The sequence below is a fragment of the Canis aureus genome, chromosome 5, assembly GCF_053574225.1.
Source record: "Canis aureus isolate CA01 chromosome 5, VMU_Caureus_v.1.0, whole genome shotgun sequence".
Taxonomy (NCBI): Eukaryota; Metazoa; Chordata; class Mammalia; order Carnivora; family Canidae; genus Canis; species Canis aureus.
In genome coordinates, this window is record NC_135615.1 from 35660862 (window position 1) to 35679581 (window position 18720).

At 57.2% G+C, this 18720-nt stretch overlaps 2 protein-coding genes across 6 annotated transcripts in view; one reads left to right on the top strand and one right to left on the bottom strand.

Annotated features, from left to right (window-relative positions):
* Window positions 1–18720, bottom strand: part of STING1 (stimulator of interferon response cGAMP interactor 1) — a 160236-nt gene that overhangs the window by 115256 nt on the left and 26260 nt on the right. The window lies entirely within an intron of this gene.
* CXXC5 (CXXC finger protein 5) overlaps window positions 4528–18720 on the top strand; it is a 35514-nt gene continuing 21321 nt past the window's right edge. Inside the window, exon 1 of one of the 5 annotated variants that reach the window (XM_077897457.1) lies at window positions 4528–4550. The gene's annotated coding sequence lies outside the window, so the exon portion shown is untranslated. The other 4 variants (XM_077897456.1, XM_077897449.1, XM_077897453.1 and 1 more) reach the window with 4 other exon arrangements.

An 18720-nucleotide genomic window follows, 5' to 3' on the forward strand; every position in this document is an offset into this window, starting at 1 on the left:
CTTTGTGACTGGAGTCATCCCCCCAGCTCCTCCCCTTCTTGTGTTTATACAGTTTAGGTCCCAGCTGGGGTCACCAAACTGACCTCTCAGGGATAAGCAGGCCTCGGCCTCCTAACAGACCTGGCTTTTCTAAAATTTTTAGTTTCACACCTCTCTTGTTCCTCCAAAGAATGTGGTAGAAGAACCAGAGGGCCAGTAGTCAGTAGATGAGGACCAAGACCCCAGAGGCCTGGGCCTATGTCAAAGCAGTTAAGCTTCTCTCTTCCCCTGCCCATGTCTGTACCCTCAGTACTGCCCTGGGATTTTGGTTAAGGTCAAAATCCGGTGTGACCCCACTGAAGATTACCCTGTACCCTGCCCTGAGAAAGGGCTCCAAACACCCTTGCTCCCATCTTCTTTGATACAAGTGAAGGCAGCTGGGCTCAAAGAGGCTCTGGATTGGCCATCTTTACCAGAGACCCTAACTCCAACACCCTTCCCTGTACAGCCACTTCCCAGTCATCAGATGTTTAATCAATGACCATCATTAGTTGATAAATGACAGTCCTAGAAAAGGCAGATCCTTCAGACAAGGCATGGGTTTATTTTATTTTTTTAAAGATTTATTTAGGGATCCCTGGGTGGCGCAGCGGTTTGGCGCCTGCCTTTGGCCCAGGGCATGATCCTGGAGACCCGGGATCGAATCCCACATCAGGCTCCCGGTGCATGGAGCCTGCTTCTCCCTCTGCCTGTGTCTCTGCCTCTCTCTCTCTCTCTCTCTCTCTCTCTCTGTGACTATCATAAATAAATAAAAAATTTAAAAAAAATAAATAAAGATTTATTTATTTATGATAGACATAGAGAGAGAGAGAGGCAGAGACACAGGAGGAGGGAGAAGCAGGCCCATGCCTGGAGCCTGACGTGGGACTCGATCCTGGGACTCCAGGAGTGCACCCTGGGCCAAAGGCAGACGCTAAACTGCTGAGCCACCCAGGGATCCCCAAGGCGTGGGTTTAAATCTAAGTTTTGCTACTTTGTAACCCCAGACAAGTATCTGAGCCTGAGGATTAAGTAAGCATATGCTAGGAAAGCAATGGGACACATAGGAAGCACTATGAAAGATGTGGGTTACAACTGTTATTACTGGTACCTACTTAGGGCCAGGCTTTTTAGGCACAAGGCAAATAGGACATTCCCCCTTTCACTCAGAGTCTTCATGGGTGGTGGTAGTGAGAGGACAAGGGGACAGATGAGCAAATAAGAACTGTTTTTTTTGTTTTTTTTTTTAAGATTTTATTTATTTATTCATGAGAGACAGAGAGAGAGGCAGAGACACAGGCAGAGGGAGAAGCAGGCCCCATGCAGGGAGCCTGATGTGGGACTCAATCCCAGGTCTCCAGGATCACACCCGGGGCTGAAGGCGGTGCTAAATCACTGAGCCACCTGGGCTGCCCTAAGAACTGTTTCTGTGCAGTGTGGTCACTGTGGCCATAGGAGGGGACAGTGAGGGGCTCCAAAGCCAGGCCACAGAGTACAGCTATTCTGCACATGCGCTGCAGGAAAGGACCTGGCAGAGTTAGGTCTCTGAAGCACAGTCCATGACCTGCTACTAATGGATGTACCTAAAATGGGGCACCTTGCTGGTTGGGTCAAAAGAGCATGCTACTCTTGATTGCCAAGTTGTGAGTTCCAGCCCTGTGCTGGGTGTAGAGATCATGAAAAAAAAAAAAAAAGAGGCTAGTGGTAGCCCTGTCAATACAGGCCAAACTGAGGCTGGGAATGGAAGTCAAAGAAGTAGAAGGTAACACCTGCTCTTGGTCTTCAGTGAGGAGTTCTACCGTTGCTGGGTGGTGTTGGTCAGCAGGGCCCAGGGTTTGCAGGCAGGAATAGGGCTGATTAAGGAAGTCAGGCTGGGATGGGGAAAGGGCTGGAGCAGAGCCTTATGGGTTCTGAGGATTCACTACTGGGAATGAATGATGCAGGTAATTCCCAGGGCAGATTAATATGTGAGAAGCTTTACTAGGAGGGCAAATCTCCTCAGGGGTTAGGAGAACAACTTCGGTGCCAGTCTCCTGTAAATTTCCTCATCTGACAAGTGGGGATGGTACTACTGCTGAGGCTGAGGTTAAGGATGAAATGACCTAATCTACGTTAGCTGTTTAGCCTGATGCCCTGCTCAGGGTAGGGCTTCATAAACACTAGGTATAGATATTATAACCAGGATCCAGGGGAGCAGAATCCAGGGTCCTGGACTGACACACTTCTACCCAGAATATAGGGAAGGTGGGTGCAGGGCGCCCCTCTCCCTGCCAAGTTGCTGGAGATTTAAGAAATCTCATAGCTGAATCTAAGCTGATTGGTCAAGTAATATTGTGAAACGTAGATATTCCTTTTTGGAGGCAATGAGAGGAAAGAATAGTGAACCAGAGTGGCTTTAGTTCTTGTGGAAAGGGTCTGGGGTGAGGATGATCTCCCCCAAAGCCAGACCTCCCAGCAATCTCTCCTGGATGTCCCCACTTGTCTCATTTGTTATGGAGAGAGTTCTATGTGGATGGCTCGCACTGTGGTGTTTCCTATTCATGTTGTATTTGCCGTATGGACAATTCTGCCCCTCTCCTTTCTGGTTCCTACCTGGGTTGAACAGGTGAGGGTCTCTCTGTAGTGAATTTCCAGGAGAAGGGGAAGGCTCCAAGATCCAATCTCTAAACTGGGCCTGGCATATGCCTTGCCCAAGGTCACCATTGGGATCATTTGGCTCATCTCCATTGCAGGCTGCAGCCCCTTTCCCTCCTGGCTTGGGAGGTGGTGGTGGGGCGGGGGGATAGGGGGCTGCAGATGTCTAAAAAAAAAAAAATCACCAAAAAGGGAGATAATTGATAGTAATTCCCTTTGGCAGAGCTACTACCCACTCTCCCCCATGAATCCCAGCATAAGGCTTTTTTGGGGGTGTGTAAAACCTGATTCTGCACTGACCCTACACTCTAGAAGCCCTGCAGGATTGAGTTTCATTTCTTTGCTCCTTCTCCTCTGAGGCCTGCTGCTAACTCCTGGGGAATAGGTCTCCCCTCACAATTAGTGCTCAGCTTCCCCAGAAAGGTAGTAGAGGTGAGCTAAGTACTTGGAAACCCTGGAGCCTCTAGACCTGGGACCCTGCCTTCTATTTCCTTATATGGTCAATGCCCAATACAGTACCTGACACTCAGCATGGGGCCCAGAATGTCTTTCTTTAAGCAGTTTATGGGTGATAATCTGGAGGTGTTCAGTTGTCTTAAAACTGGGTTCCTATAGCAAGTACCTTGGTTTTACTCACATGGTATGTTTATTTGGGGTGGCTTTGAGGAAGGATGCTGGAGAAAAAGGGGGGGAGGAGTGGAGAGGAGAAGACAGGAGGGATTAAATACCTCCCTTTGGAGCCATTCTTGGCATTTAGTTAAGGGAGGACACTTCTCAGCATTTGTGGAAGCGAGGTGGTGTCCATGATGCCTGCAGAGAGGCCACTGCCTGTGGCTTGGAGGTCAGGATGAATAGGGAAGCAACACATTTCAGATGAACTCTGCCCTTTGACACCTCCCTAACTCCCCTATGCCTGGCTAGTTTAAGGTCCCAAGACCACATTACATTAGAAGGCTTGGAGAATGGGCACCAGAGGCTGCTCCCAGAAGACCCAGGCCCCAAAGGCCCTCTCCAGCCTTTGAGACAGGCTGGCCACACAGAGGAAGAGAGGAAACAGTGAGGTGGGAGCTGGTTTCAGTTCTCCCACCAAGGCTGTGCCTGTGGCTGGAGGCACCCAGTAGAGGCAGTTAACTCCCTGTTCTCTGGGCCAGAATCAATTTGGGACTGTACATTTAACCCTAGACAGACTTCCCCAGCCGCCCTGCTCCTCCCCCATTAGGGTCTCCAGTCTGTTTCTTCTGCCTGGAGGAAACATAAACCCACCCTACCGATTCCACAGAATCAGAGAAACTTCCCACTTCGGGATTATCTGCAGTTTGGGATTATATGAGCCCGGGGCTTGCTCTGTGGGTCCCTGAGGTGAAGAGAAAACATCTGCAGCTTTAGGATTAGCCCAAACTGCGCAGATGGAGGGGATAGTGAGTGAGGGCAAGGACATCCGGGCGCAAATCTGTACCCACTGGGCTTTTGTTCTCTTTCAATCAGTTTCTACTGAGTGCTGCTCTGTGCCAGGCACTGTTTCAGGCTCCGAGCCGAGTCTCTAGGCCACGGTCTCACGGAACTACAGTGTAGCTGCCTTAGCCCCAAGAGTCAGGGCTTGGGCCGGTGCGGGCGTAGGAGACAAAATGTCCCGTCTCAGATCGGTTTTCTCATTTGTAAAATGGGGGCAGGTATCTCTGCCCCTTCTCTCCCGGAGCACTAGAGCCCACTGAGTCCCGGAAAGCGTTCGGGAAGGGTGGGGTCTTTGAACCGAGCGTCGCTCCAGGTGCCCAAGGCTAGGAGTTGCAGGTCCTTCGCGCACCTGAGCTGAGGGGCGCGGCCAAACCCTCCCTCCCGGTCCCTGTCGCTTCCGGCCCGCGGAAGGGAAGGGGCAGAGAGACGGCGGGTTTCGCCGTAAGGTAGGCTGCCAAGCCCACGCATCCCTCACAAAACGGGGAAGGTCCTCTTATTTTTTGTAAAGTTGCGGAAAAAAGAGACGAAGACGGGGCGCGCTGGGGGAGCTGAGCCCGGGCCGACCTCGTCGGAGCGCGGGGAGCTCGAGGCGCAGTGGCTGCGGCTCCGGCCTCAGAGCCTGCGGCGTCCAAGTGGCCAGAGCAGCGCTGGGCGGGAGGCGGAGGGAGGAGGGAGGGGAGCCGAGGTGGGGGGGGAGGAGGGAGCGCCGAGTCCGGTCCGGGTTTTGCTGGCAGCCCCCGGGCAGCGTTCAGAGCTCCTGCCCGGGCGGGCGCGCGGCGGCGGCGGCGGCAGAGGCGGCGGAGCCTGAGCGGCGATGTAGAGGCGGCGGCGGTGGCGGCGGCAGAGGCGGCGGCGGCGAGAGCAGGCGCCCGAGCCGAGCGAGTGGAGCGGCCGAACCTTGCCCCCCGAAGCCGGGGCCCGCGTCCCAGCCCTGCCCAGCCCGCGCCCGGCCATGCGCGCCGCCTGCTGAGTCCGGACGCCTCACGCTGCGCTCTCCGCCCGCCGCGCCGCGCTTCGCTCGGGGGTGATTAGTTGCTTTTTGTTGTTTTTTAATTTGGGCCGCGGGGAGGGGGAGGAGGGGCAGGTGCTGCGGGCTCCCCCCCCTCCCCGCCTCGGGCCAGCCGCGGCGGCGTGACTCCGGCTCCGGACCCGGGCAAGGCGGGCGGCGCGGCTGGAGCGGAGCGCACCGCGGCGGTGGTGCCCGGAGCGGAGCGCAGCTCCCCGCCCCACCCCTCCCCCTCGGCCTCGCGGCGGCGGCGGCCGTGGCGGCTCGGAGGACTCCTGAGAGCCGGTAGGTGTCGGGCCACGGCCCTCCCCCGACCCCCCCGAGGCCGGCCCCCTCCCCTTCCCCGCCTACCTCCCTCTCCTCCCCCGGGGCCCGGTGCGCGGCCGGGGCCGGAGTTCGCTGCAAGTCGGCGGAAAGTTTGGCGGCGCGGGCTCCCCCGAAGTTCAGGTGCGGAGAGCCAGGGACCGGGAAGGAGGGGTCCGTGTCTGGGAGGGGCGGGGGGCGCCCGCAGCCGGAGCCACGGAGCCCTGGACCCTGGGAGCCCCGGCGCCGGGGATGGCTTGGTGGCCGCTGCTGTACCCAAGCCTCCCCAAGCCGCAGTCGGCGCGGTCGCAGATCACTGAGTACAGACAAAAAGAGGGGTTTTGGGGTCGGGGACTGCGGGTTGGGCGCCGTGCGTTGGGGCCGAGGCTCTCCCTGCGGGGCAGCGTCCCCTCCCCGAGCACTCGAGCTTGAGGGCGCTGGGGCGGCGGGAGCCCGGGTCCTCACCTCCTGGTGCCGGGCGGGCGCTCCGCCCGCGGGGGCGGCTGATTGGAGGTCTGCGGCGCACACTCCCCCGGCAGACCCCCGCAGCGCGGTGTTTTGGGGGCCACGGTAGCTGCTGCCCTGGCCCACGCGTGTCTGAGTCCTCCCCCGCACACACACTTGGAGGGGGCGGCGGCCACTTCTACATTTCCCCTCGGGTTCCTCGCCTCCGCTGCCCGCGGGGTGCCTGGCGGGCTGAGCAAGTTTGACCTTTTTTTTTTTTTTTTTTTTCCGTCAAAGTCTCACCCCCACCACCACCTCCGCTCCCCGCGGCCTCCCCTCCCGTCCTCCCCAGCCTCGGGGAGCCTTTCGGGCTGTCTTCCGAGCCCCGCGTGGCCGAGAGGCGTGCAGAGCCAAGGAGGGAGATGGGGGTGTTCCTCTAGCTGCCAAGTGTGGGAGGCGGGTGTCCCAGGCGCCTGCCTCGACGCTCTCTGGCCCCAAATTCACCCACGAAGTTCGGCCCCAAGCCTCCCTCCCCTTTGCTGCCCTAGAGCGAGGGGCTGACCCGCCGCGAGAAGAATGTGTTAATTTTCTTGCTGGGGGAAGTTGTCCTCTCCCGGAACGGGCTGCTTTCCGGCGGGGAGCGCGGGGTGCGCCTGGCTTTGTTTATTTGTAGGATCGACAGAAAGTGAGTGACCCCAGTTTTTAAATGGGGGAGGGGGGGTGCCTCTGGGACCTGTCAGAAGAGCTGAAGCGACCAATGAGGGAGCAAGATAGCTTTTCTTTTTTCTTTTTTCCCGCTCGGAAGGGGTGCGCGGAGTTGGGCTGGTGCCACGGGCTGCAAGGAGGCAGCCGCAGATTTGGGGCGGGGGTGCTCCGTAGAGACTCCTCGGGAAAGACCCACGCCTTCCTTTTTCCCCTGACGCGGGGGTCCGAAGGGCTGGCAGCCGCGCCTTACTTTGCCCCCCGGATCCTGGGTGGTCTTCGAGTCGCATCTTCGGGTTGGGGGGAGAGCGGAGCCGGGGTCCCACTGCCAGCCTCTTGACCTCCGCCCTCCCCCGAGCAGCGGGCGCCGCTCGGAGCCCGGGGTTTGTGGTGGGCCCAGCCCCCCCTCACGCGTTTGCTCAGGAAACGCTGGGGAGGGGGGCTCGTGTGACCGTTCGGCCCTCTCCCCCGCCGGAGCCGCCCGGGGCGGCTGGCAAACAGAGTCCCTTTCAAGTTTTCCGCTGGGGCCGCCTGGCGGGGGCTGCGTGCGCGGGCGCCGCGGACTGGCTTGGAGCGCTATTTGAACGCCCGGCGCCACCTCAGCTGCCCCGGCCCGCGGGGGCGGGGGTGTTCTTCCTTGCAACTAAGAGCATTTAAATTAGACGTTTTTTACGGGCCGTGGTGGCCTAAGCGTGACGCGACCCTCCCGAAAGACCCCGAGTTCTGGGCCCCAACAGCCGCAGGCAGCCTAGGAACTGGTACCCGAAGCCTCCTCCCAAGCCCCTTTTTGAGAGCGATGAGGGGAGCTGAAGTCGGTGCTACCTACTACTGCGTAGTGTTGATTTAGCAGTTTCCCTGGATGAGACTCAAGCAAGAGCTGGGGCGGGGGGGGGGGGGGGGGGGGGTAGTGGCCCGCTCTGCAGCTGTCACCCCCCTCCCAGAACGGAAATCGTTCTCTCCTTGGGAAGGGAGGGGGGTGATTTTTGTCCTGGGAAGGAGTGGGAACAGCTGAGGAAAGGTTGGCCTCTAGAGTTCTGGGTCAGCCCTGGGGAGGTTGGTAGGAGCACCCCCACCCCATCTTGGCCTGAGTTGGGGCTCTCCCAGGGAAGCCCCTAGCCAGCCTTGTGGCTCCTGGTCCCAAGCCACCTCCCTTTTCAAGGTGGGGGCAGAAGAAAAAAAAAAGGTGGGGGCAGAGGTTCCTCTGCTGAAGACAGACCCTTGTCTGGCTGTCCGTTGGTGCCTTATTTATGTGTGTATTTGGGCCGGCTGTTTTCCCGGCTCAGCAGGTGACCCTGGCCTGGGCCTCCTATCTCTCCTCCGACAGAGCCTGTTGACTTACCCGTGGGCCAGCGGCCTCGTCTTTATCACGTGAGGCCTGGAATGTCCACCCGGCTGGGCTGGGCAGGCTGGGGGAAGGGAGAAGGAGGGGAGGATTCTGCATCCAGGGCCCTGGCCAGCCCAGGCCTCTGTTCCATGGGTTCCCACTGTGAGCCCCAAGTCTTAATGCCTTTCCCCTTTTTCCCTGCCTTCTACCCATTTGGCAAATACGGATCTGAGGCTGATAGGAGTGTGGCAGGCAGGGTTGTATCTGGTTAAAGAACCAAGTCTGTGTGAATTAAATACCCCACCTTCTTTAGGGCCCCACCTGATTATTTATGGAAGAGTAGAATGGAAATGGGGGTCTCTTTAGGGGGTAAGGATGTGGCTGGGCTGAGATCAGCTGATTTAGGATGCAAGATAGGGTGGAGGAATGAGAGGGTGTACCGGATGAGCCAGACTCAGGCCTGCCCCCTGTTTGGTGGGGTGACCATTAAGGCAGAGCTAACTCCCCAAGTCATGGTGCATGGCCTTACTGGTCAGCGATGGGGCAGGGCTCACTTATTGTTACTACTCTTATTATTACTGTCTGTTCTTTGTATGTAAATAACTTAATTTGTTTATCTATTTTTTTAAAAGATTTTATTTATTCATGAGAGAGAGAGAGAGAGAGAGAGGCAGAGACACGGGCAGAGGGAGAAGCACGCTCCATGCAGGGAGCCTGATGTGGGACTCCAGGATCATGCCCTGAACCGCTGAGCCACCCAGGGGTTCCCCCCACCTTTTTTTTTTAAAGATTTATTTATTTATTTATTTATTTATTCATGAGAGACAGAGAGAGAGAGCCAAAGACATAGGCAGAGGGAGAAGCAGGCTCCATACAGGGAGCCCGATATGGGACTTGATCCTAGAACTCCGGGATCACGCCCCGAGCCAAAGGCAGCTGCTTAACCACTGAGCCACCCAGGCATCCCGTATGTAAATAACTTATTCATTCATTGCCCCAGTATGTATTTTTGAGCACCTACTGTGTGTCCAGTGCCACCTTTCTGGAGCTGCTGAAATGAATCACTGACTCTGCCCCTACTCTGGAGGCAGGCCCAGAGCAGAAGCTCCTCCCTCTTTCCTCACCCCCTGGGACCCGAATTGGGGCTTTCCCCCCCTTTATTCTGGTGCTCTCCCTCCCTGATCCCCACCACCTGGTGCTGTCTTAGCCTGTATATGTGTGCCTGTGTGTGTGAAGTGTCCTTGATTAAGTGTATTAATAGTTAAACTCTCACTCATAGCTGGAACTCACCAGACCACAAAAAGCCTCCCCAGTTACTCACGCGCTACTGCCCAACAAGAATATCCCACTCAAGTTTTTTTTTTTTTTTTCCTTTCTCTTACTTTCCCCTTCATTCCCCCCAACTCTGAGCCCACCTCCCAGGCTACAGGCAATGAGAAAGGGCTGGCCCCCTCAAAGACCCAGGAATCCCCCCAACCAGTCCACCTGCCCACTAAAGCCCAAGGCAGTGTCAGCTGCTAGATGAGGCTGTATGGGTCTAGTCTGTTGGTCTGGGATGTGGGAAGCTAGGTGGTGTGTGTGCTTATGACTCAGGGCATGTGGTATCTATGAATCTGTGTGTTGAATATGTGTCTGTTTGTCTGTCTGTCTTGAGGGGGCGGGGTGGGAGTCTGCATGTGTGTATATTTGTGCATCAAGGCTTGTATATCTGTGGATCTAGGAGTTGTGTGATCTGCATTGCATCTGTACTTGTGTGTGAATCTGAGTGTATATCTGAAAGTTGGATTTATCCTTGTGAATCTGGGAATGTGCATATTCTGAGTTGTGTATGCTAGAATTTTGGAACGTGTGCGTGTGATTTGTGTATATGTGTGTTATTTGTATATTCTTGTAAATCTGGGAGAGTCTTGACTCCCTGAGTAGTGTGTCTGAATTGGGAAAGTGGTGTGCGAATCTGGGAGTGGGCATATCTGAGCTGTGTGGGCAGTGAGTGGTCTGTGACCGTTCCTTTCTCTTTATCTGTCTGCCCGGCTGTCTTTCTGAGTCTCTCCCTCTCTGGTTGAGGCCCAGAGAGAGAGAGAGAGAGAGAGAGAGAGAGAGAGTGTGTGTGTGTGTGTGTGTGTGTGTATAGCATTGAACCTCTCCCACCCCGTCCTTCCCCTCCTCTGCCCTCCCTGGCAGTAACTGGGCAGCCTCCCCGTCTGCCTGCCTGCTGGGAGTTTTGGAAGCTGTGGAGGGAGACAGGCTGGGGCCGGGGTGACAGCGCGTATCCACGGCGATGGCAGCCTGTGATTATGGGAATAAAAGGATTTTAAGGTCATGGGTGTATTTTTTTTGTTCTGTTTTGTTTTCCCCCCCTTTGGTGGAGCTGGTGGCAGCAAAGGGCCAGAGCTGTGTGTCTGCAGGTTGGGAGTCTGTCCCCATACAAGTAAGCATGGGTATGTGGCGCTTTCCCGGGAGCATGAACATGTGTGTACACACGTGAGCAGAGCCTGTGAGTGTGTATGTTCTATGTGTGTTCTGTCTGCCTCCCTGCATGAGAGTCCACAGGGCTGTTCCCTGGGGAAGAATCCCAGGAAAACTTCTTGCTTCTGGGTGTGACATGGAGCTGGAACCCTTACAGTCCTCTGTGTCCCAAAGAGCCGTCTGGCTCCAATCCTTGCTTATCTGACCTTCCCTTCACGGTAGGGTGTCTTTTGCCAGAGACTGGCTAGGCCCAGTTACCTGGGCCAGGCCACATCTTGGGGTGTCAGTGCCCCTGGCCCTGCTCCAGCCCCTGTAATTGCATTCTGCCGCCTAATCCCCCGCCAGCTCAATTAGATCGCAAATTCTTCTTCATTTCCTGCCTCTGATGCTGGCCTCCCTCTGGGCTCACAGGGCCTGGGAGAGAGGGAGGGGATCCTGCCCCCCTTCCGCCAGCACTGGGGGCTCTTACAGGGGTGTGATTAGTTGCTGGCACTCTGGCCTTGGGGTGTTGGTTGGAACCCTGGGAGCCAACAGGGCAGACTTCTGGTGGCTCCCTGTGGACTAGCCTCAGTATCCTCATGCTGGGGGAGGGGCTTGTGTTGTTTGGTACTTGGGCTCTGGGTAGACCAAGGATCCCTCTATGCCAGGCCCCCAGGCAGTGTCCTCACCCGGAGTCCCCACAGGCTCTGCGTATGCCCTATTTCCAGAGGAGTTGGTGGCCACCCCCTGGCACAGCAGTTGTAACCTTGTTTTTGAACTTTTAATGGCGTATGTTCTGGGGGTCAGTAGGACCACTGAGCTCTTCTCTACTGTATCGTCTTAACTGCCTCCCTTGACCTTACCTAGACAAGTGTGTTAGAGCACTGGCTCTGGAGCCAGACCTGGCTCCAAATCCTGACCATGCCACTGTCTAGCTGCATATATGATCTTTGGGTGAATTGCCTCTCTGACCCTCAGTTTCCTTATCCCTGAGATGGGATAATAAGAGTGCTTGCCTCACAAAGGCCATTTTCGGGTGGACACAGGGATGGTTGTTTAGTGCGCAGCACCAGTGGCTGACCCACAGCATGTACTAGAAGTTGGCTTTGGTGGTGACTAGGACTTCATGTCCCCCTCAAGGAAAGGAAGAAAAGAAGATGTGACTCACACTTGGCATCTCTGTCTCCATTCTGCTCATTACCAGGTGTGTGGTGTTGGGCACATCACTTTGCCTCTCTGGGTTTCTCTTCCCCATCTGTAAAATGGGACTGATAATAGGCCTGACTTCACAGGACCCACGGAAGGGTTACCCACATGCAGACGCTTGGCCCCAGCTGCCCGCCCTAGCGGGTTTTCAACATACTTCTTGCCCTCTTTTTCCTTTCCTCACACCAAGCCTAGGCTGGTGTGAGGGCTGGCAAAGACAGAGGCTCAGGGATAAGGGGACTGGCCAAGGTCATGAGGCCAGTAATGGGGCCTGGGTGGGGTAGAAGGGCTAGGGGATGACCTGCTGCCTGGCTGGCTTGCTGGTTTACTCGCTGGCTCAGCTGAGCTGTGAGGCATGGACTTCCCTCCCCGCTGGTCTCTGTGGAAAGTGGTGGCTTGGCTGATTTTTTTCTGTAAAGGGGAAGCTGGATGTCTACCCCCTCCTTCCCCAGGAGGCACCCGTGGCAGCGGCTGTGCTGACAGGCCTCCTGGCCTTCTTGCTAGGGTAGCTGGCAGCTCAGGAAGGCCAACTGCACACAGATCAGCCAGGAAGAGGGACCCATAGAAGTCCCATGCCATCGCTAATCCTATGGCCCCTCCCACCCTCAACCTGTTCCCTTTGGAGGGTAAGACGGAAAGGAGCTACACCAGGAGAGTTGGGGAGAGGGCTCTGCTGGAGGTGGTGGAGAGGGATGAGGTGGGGGTGGGGAGTGAGGAGCCCTCTGCTGCAGGGTCTCGGTAGTTCCCTGGCCAGTCTCCTTATTTCTGTGACCTCTGTCACTCAGTGGTCTAGGCTCTTTAATATTTCACGGGCCGTCAAGCCAGCCCCCTGTCCTCATCCCCTTTGTCTGTCTGCTGCCCCCCTTGGGCCATCCCTGTCGCTGAATTGCTGAATTACTGACCCCAAGAGGCTGAGGGCCCTAACACCTTCTCAGTAACCTCCTGACCTGTCTCCCCCGCCCCTCTGCTTGTCCCACCTTCCATCTCTCCTACGCCTTCTCTCCCCTTTTCTGACATCTCTGACTATCTTCTTGCCCTTTCCTCCATTTTCCTCCTTTGTTGGCCTGCTCCTCCTCAGCGGAACAGAAACCGTGGCAACTGGTCCGCCTGCCTGCTACCCTGTCCACCTCTTCCTGCCCCCTCCCCCTGGCTGTGCTGGGCGTGAGAGCTGGTTTTATTTATTTTTCTGTTTGTTTGGGAAGAAGGCAGTGGCAGTTCTGAGTCCAGGCCGCTGCGCTCCAGGCACAGGGGCGGGCAGGCGGCCTCCCAGGAATGCGGCTGGGACGCCCCGCGCTATATTTACTCCCGCCCGGCTGCCTGCCCCAGCGGGGCAGAGCCAGGCCTGCCTGGTGGCCCCGGGGGAGCCCTATACCCACCATCCCCACTCTGTCCAGCCGACCCCATGGAGCCCTCGAGCCCACGACGCCCTCCCTTCCTGTGGCCTCTCCTGACCTCCTTGGACTTGCCTGGCCTGCTGGCGGGAACAGCAATGTGCCATGCCGTTAGGGGCGCAGGCTGCAGACGCAGGGGTCTGATTCCCGTAGGGCAGCACCTGGCAGCCCCAGACCCCCACCCAGAGGCCTAGCCCAGGCCTGTAATCTGGTGGCCAGAACTATGCAAAGCATCTATCTGGAGCTCTCTCCGCCAGGCCTGGTGCCTGTTCTTGCCAAAGTCCCCTCAGCTCGGAGCTCAGCTCTGCTGGCAGGGACAGGGTGAATTGGGGGCCAGGGGCAGCTTTGTGCAGCTGCGTTTCCTGCACCAGTCACCCCCTTCCATGTAATTGCCATCTGCTGGACCCCGTGGTTCCTCACACCAACATAGGTGTGCACATATACATGCTTAGACATACATGTGCCACACATGTGAACGCATGCTGGGTTGTACCGTCCATGGTACATGGCCATGCCTCCTGTCATTGATTTCCTCATTCATCAGATGCATATAGGGTTTTGTGAGCCCACTCCTTGCCAGCCTTGTGATGGGATGTGGCAATGATTCCTTCCTGTACCCCAATGTCTGGCACCAACTGAGTGTTTGAAGAGCTTTAGCCGCTGCTCTAATCAATTGCTATCCTCCAATTATTGCCATAATAATAATAATATGTTGTCAAAATGATGATGGCAATGGCTAACATCCTAAGCCCCTACTCTGGGGCAAGCTCTATGTTAGTGGCTTTCTAGCCTTTACTTTCCTTCATCCCCCTAGTTAGCCCAGTGGTTGGATGCTATTAGCATACCCGAATATAGATGAGGAAACTGAGGCTGGAGAGTCTGTGACTTGCCCCAGGACTTGCCATGTGGGATTGGGCCCTGGTAGAGCCCTTGACTGGCTGTGAGCACCATGAGAACAGCCAAGGTTGGCACTCCCCTGTGCTTGCCGACTAGAAGCCTTGCTCTCTCCTCCTTGAGGCCCTCATGTCCCTGGCAAGAGGCCAGGCATGTGGTAGGTGGGGTGGGCTGACTGGCCAGTCGGATGAATGAAAGAATGAATTAATGAATGACCAGAAGATTCTGTGGGAATGAGTGCTCTCCAGGGACAGTGGGTAGATGTACTTGTGCAGGTGGTCAGACTGGTAAGTGGGGATGCATTGTGCCTGTAGAGGGTTCCCTTAAGTGAGGTGGGGGCGGGGCTGAGAGATGTGGCCAGAGGCTAATAGGCTGCTCAGGCCTAGCCCTTAAGCAGGTCCTGTCTTCTCCCAGGGCCTCAGTTTTTCCATCTCTCAAATGGGCTTGGGAGCCTTTGTCCTGGCTGGCTGTCAGCTGGCCTGCCGTGGGTTGGCCTGGGAGCTGGAGAGGTAAGGAGCTGTGGTGGGAAAGAGGAAGCAGTGGGTGGTGAAGGCAAGAAGATGAAGCGTGGAGCTTGGCTTGGAACCTGAGAAGCAGGGAGACCAGCCTGACCTGACGCCCATCCTCCCTCTGAGCTGCGGGGTGGAGGTGTAGGGTCACAAACCCCTAGCGACCTGCTCTTGTTCTGGCAAGAGCTGGTCTTCCTGACATGGGCAGCATCCAGTGGCTGTGTGTGCCACGAAGAGGTGGTCTGCCCTCCAGAACTAGACCAGCTCTACTGCCAGGCCCATAGGCTCCCCCCAACCTCATTATCTAGTTCCTGTTGACCCTGATGGGAGAGACCCAGGCAGGCCCTCCTCCTACCTGACCCACCTTCTCCAAAGCTAGATGGGGAATTGGTTTAGTTTGGCCCATAGCTCCAGGTGAGAGTGGGCTTTGGCCCCCTTCCTTCCTGGGAATGTTAAGATCTTGGTGGCCTAGAATTTTTAGTCACAGGAATTTAGAATCAGAATGCTTGGAACTGAGAGATTCTTTTCAGGATTCTTGTCGTGTTGGGATTCTAGAATCACAGAACCATGAGTTTTACTGTAAAGGAAGCGTGAATGGTCATGTTTCAATCTTGTTTGACGCTAGGGGACATTGAGGATCTGAGAGGAGGGACTTCCCTGTGGTGCCCTCAAGTGACATGAGTATATATCTGAGACAGAAATGCAGTTCTGCCTCTGGTCTACCCTGCTTTGGAGATCTGGCTGGCATGGGGAATGGGCTCTGTGGGCCCAGTCAGGGAGCAAGGGGATGTGACTGGCCTGTAAGCACAGAAGGGGTCCTCACGGCGGTGCCCACCCACCCGCTGCCCACCCGCCTGCTGCCCACGCTTCCCGAGGCACCAGTGTGAGGAGGAAATGCCGGCTGTTGCTTCCAGCGACAGCCGGCAGGGCCGGGCGGCTTCCCAGCTCCCCCTCTGATTCATGGCCGCCTGCAGCTCCCCCCTCCCCTGGGGGCCTCAGCAGCCCCATCTGTGCAATGGGGAGAGGAGGCTCTACCCCAAAACCTAGTGTCACAGAGACGATATATTTGGGGTTCTTTGCAGACTCACTGTGAGGCTTTGAGAATGTTGGGAGACTGGTCTGGGGATAGCCAGCTGGGCATTTGGACTCAAAGTACTGAGCAATTCTGCTGGGAGTTACCCTAATGCCTCCAGCACTCTGGGAGTGCTGAATTGGTTCCTGGGGCAGAAAGCGTGGTGGTAGTAAAAGGAAGAGCAGCACCTAGGTCACTGGGCTCTCTCTTGACCTCAGTATACCCATCTGCAAAATGGAGAGTGTTATTCCTTGAGGTCTCTTACAGTTTTGACTCTTCCTGGGTATGTGCTGGCTGATGGAGGTACTAGGGATGCCCAGGAAAGAGCAGAGCAGTGGGGCAGGAAAGGGGTCTCGGTGGCTGCAGACAAGGGTGGAACTGTGATTTGGCTGAAGGGGCGGCTCTGGGAGAAGGGATGAGGTGGAGAGAGATAAGGAGCCTGCCAGCAAGGCAATGTCCAGCGGAAAATCCCAGCCATTCTCAGGAAGTGTTTCCTCCACTGGTCTCCTGGGAGGGAGGCAAGGCAAGCAGGAAGGAGCATAGTCGAGGGCAAACAAAGTCTCCCGGCCAGTCCAAGTGGAGATGTCCCAGGCCTGGCAGCTGGGCGGGTGTGCCCCTCACACTGCGGGAGGGCTGGAACGCACCCCCCACCATGCTCTAAGGCTGGGCCTGTGGTGGGAGGCCAGGGCTGCCAGGAGGGGCCGGGCCAGAGTCCAGATTTCAAAGCCTTCCCCAGGGGCCTCATGGTGCCCTCCGCCCTGTCCTGAGCTCCGCCGCGGGGGTGGCAGATGCTGTTTTATCGGCTGAGGCGAGTGGGAGGCCTCCGGAAGGTCCTCCTGGGAGGTTCCGGGGGGCAGTGGGGTGTTGGCAGCTGCCGCCCAGCCAGAGCTGGCTCACAGTGGCCTCCTAGGTCCCTCAGTACCCCAGGCTTGGGGCCCGGGGGTTGTGGTGCTTGAGGCAGGTCCCTCCTGCCTTTGCTCATACACACACACACACACACACACACACACACTGCCCACCAAGCTTCTTGGCTCTGGCCCCCTCCCATCCCTGGCTGCGTCTGCAGAGCCCCCCGGGGAAGGCAGGGGAGGAGGCGCAGCGGGCTCAGAACAGCGGGTGCCCGTGCAGCCAAGTATTTGCGCGAGCTGTCAGAGACAGACAGGCATGTGGGGAATTTGGTGCGTGTGGGGCTGGGGGAAGCAGCCGGGTGGGCAGGCAAGCAGGAGGAGGGAAGGTGGGGCTGTCTCCCTCGCCTGTTGAACCCTGCAGAGACCACCATTCTCCCCAACCCAAACCAGAAGGTACAGCTGGCGCTGTCTCCCTGCCTGTGCCAGTACAGTGAGCCTGTGACCCTTGCTGGGGTCTGATATGGTGCTGATACTGGCGGAGGGGGTGCCGTGTCAAGGGCTGGAGCCGGGGAGAGGCTGTCTGGGGGAGTGTGGAGCCAGGCAGGAATCCGGGTTGTGCCCGACTATGGCCTCCAGGAAATAGCAGCTGTCATGCTTCTGTGTCATCCCCTCCTCCCACGGCCCAAGCCTGGCACAACTTGTTTCCTGGCCAGGGTCCGGCTGGGGCAGATTGGAGGAGCCTGGTATTGCCCAGGCTGGACAAGGAATGGGCTGGGTGGAGGGGGCCATGTTTATAAGCCCACAGGTACTTGGAGTGCTGGGGAGGGGCTCCCCCAACCTTTTGCTGAAGCAGGTTGAAGTCACTTGCAGGAGGGGACCTTGCCCCTTGTGTCCCTGGACAGAGACCCTGACTTAGTCACCTTTGTGCGTGCTCTCCAGCAGTACCTGTTGGGCATGTTAGGGCCTAGAGCTGAGTAACACTTGTGTTTCATATCTGAGAGCCCAGAGAGGAGGGACACTGTCCCAAAATCACACAGTGGGCTCCCCAGCCTTCTCCCTATGCTCATGGGTGGGGCCAGTGGGAAGAGGTGAACTTTGGGGGTTTGCTGGGGTGGAGGGGGCTATATTTAGTCAGTCCTGCAGAGCCAGGGGGCCCCTGGGAGCAGCTGTTAGTGGGGGGGCAGACAGAGGCCTGAAGCTGCATTTAGTCTGGACAGAAATATCCTCTCCGCTCCCCCCCGCCACACACACACACCCACTGACTGGGCGGCCAGGCTGCGGGCTTGTCCCCTGAGGGGCAGCTTGCCTGGGCCTGGCGGCCGGCGGGACAGGCAAGATGACCCGATAGGCTTTTCCCAGCTCAGGTTTCGATGAAACAGGAACCAGAGCCGCAGCCTGGGCTGTGGGGGCCAGGGCTGCCTCCTCCTGCTCCCCCCTTCTCCCTGAGTTGCATACTCCAGTTCTCCCAGGCCTGGGGAAGCAGCAGGTTATTTATCAAGCCAACCTCCCCACTGGGTCTGTCTGCACCCACCCCATCGCGCCCCCCTTGCTGGCGGCCCTGAGCAGAGTGAGCTCAGGAGAGTGAGTCACCCCATCCTAGCAGCCCCGCGAGGCCCTGTGGCCTCGCAGGCAGAGTGCACTCACGCACTCGCCACATGGCACACACTTGGGACAGCCACATTCACTCAGCGCACGTACTTCCACACGATCCAGCACACACGACTGACACACGCAGCGCGGCCCTGGTCACATAAGCTGCGGACACTCCAGCAGCACACTCGTTCTCAAACCCACCCCAGCCTCAGCACACATGCATGCTGCCACATAGGCAGATGGGCGTACATAGTCACAGGCAGGAGTGCCGAACTCCCGGGAGGACCCCAGATACTGCACCCATAAAGCAGTTGTATGTCTGCTCTATCCTCAGGCCATAGCCCACAACCACCCAGCTCCGTAGAATTGGGCCAGGAGCCCGGACACAACAGCCCAGTGTATGTGCCCACACGTGGGTACACAGGCAAATGCAAGCACATGTACACATGCACATGAACAGCACGGCTAGGGCTCCGCTACCTAAATCCCCCTTTAGGGTCACACAAAAGAGGCCCGACCCTTGGCCATGTAGAGTCAGCTGAGTTCTGCAGGGTAGGTGTGGGGAGGGAACTGTTTGCTGCCATCCCTCAGGCTGGCTTGGCCTTCTTTTGGGGAGGAGGCCCAGGTAGCCCAGGTATCAGGTTTGGAAGTGTTAAAACCACCCTGCCCTCCAGGATGGGGAACTCTGACCTGGACAGAGTGGGTTTGGGGTAAACTGGGGAGAGGTGCAGAGGAGCCGGGAAGAGGAAAGGCCTGGACAAGAAAAGCCATGGAAAATCGATTTTCCTGGGAGTGCCAAATAGCCAGCTGTTGCCACTACTCGGCAGCGGGGGTGGGGTGAGGTGGGGTGTTGGGGGTGCAGTTCCTTGGGAGATGGGG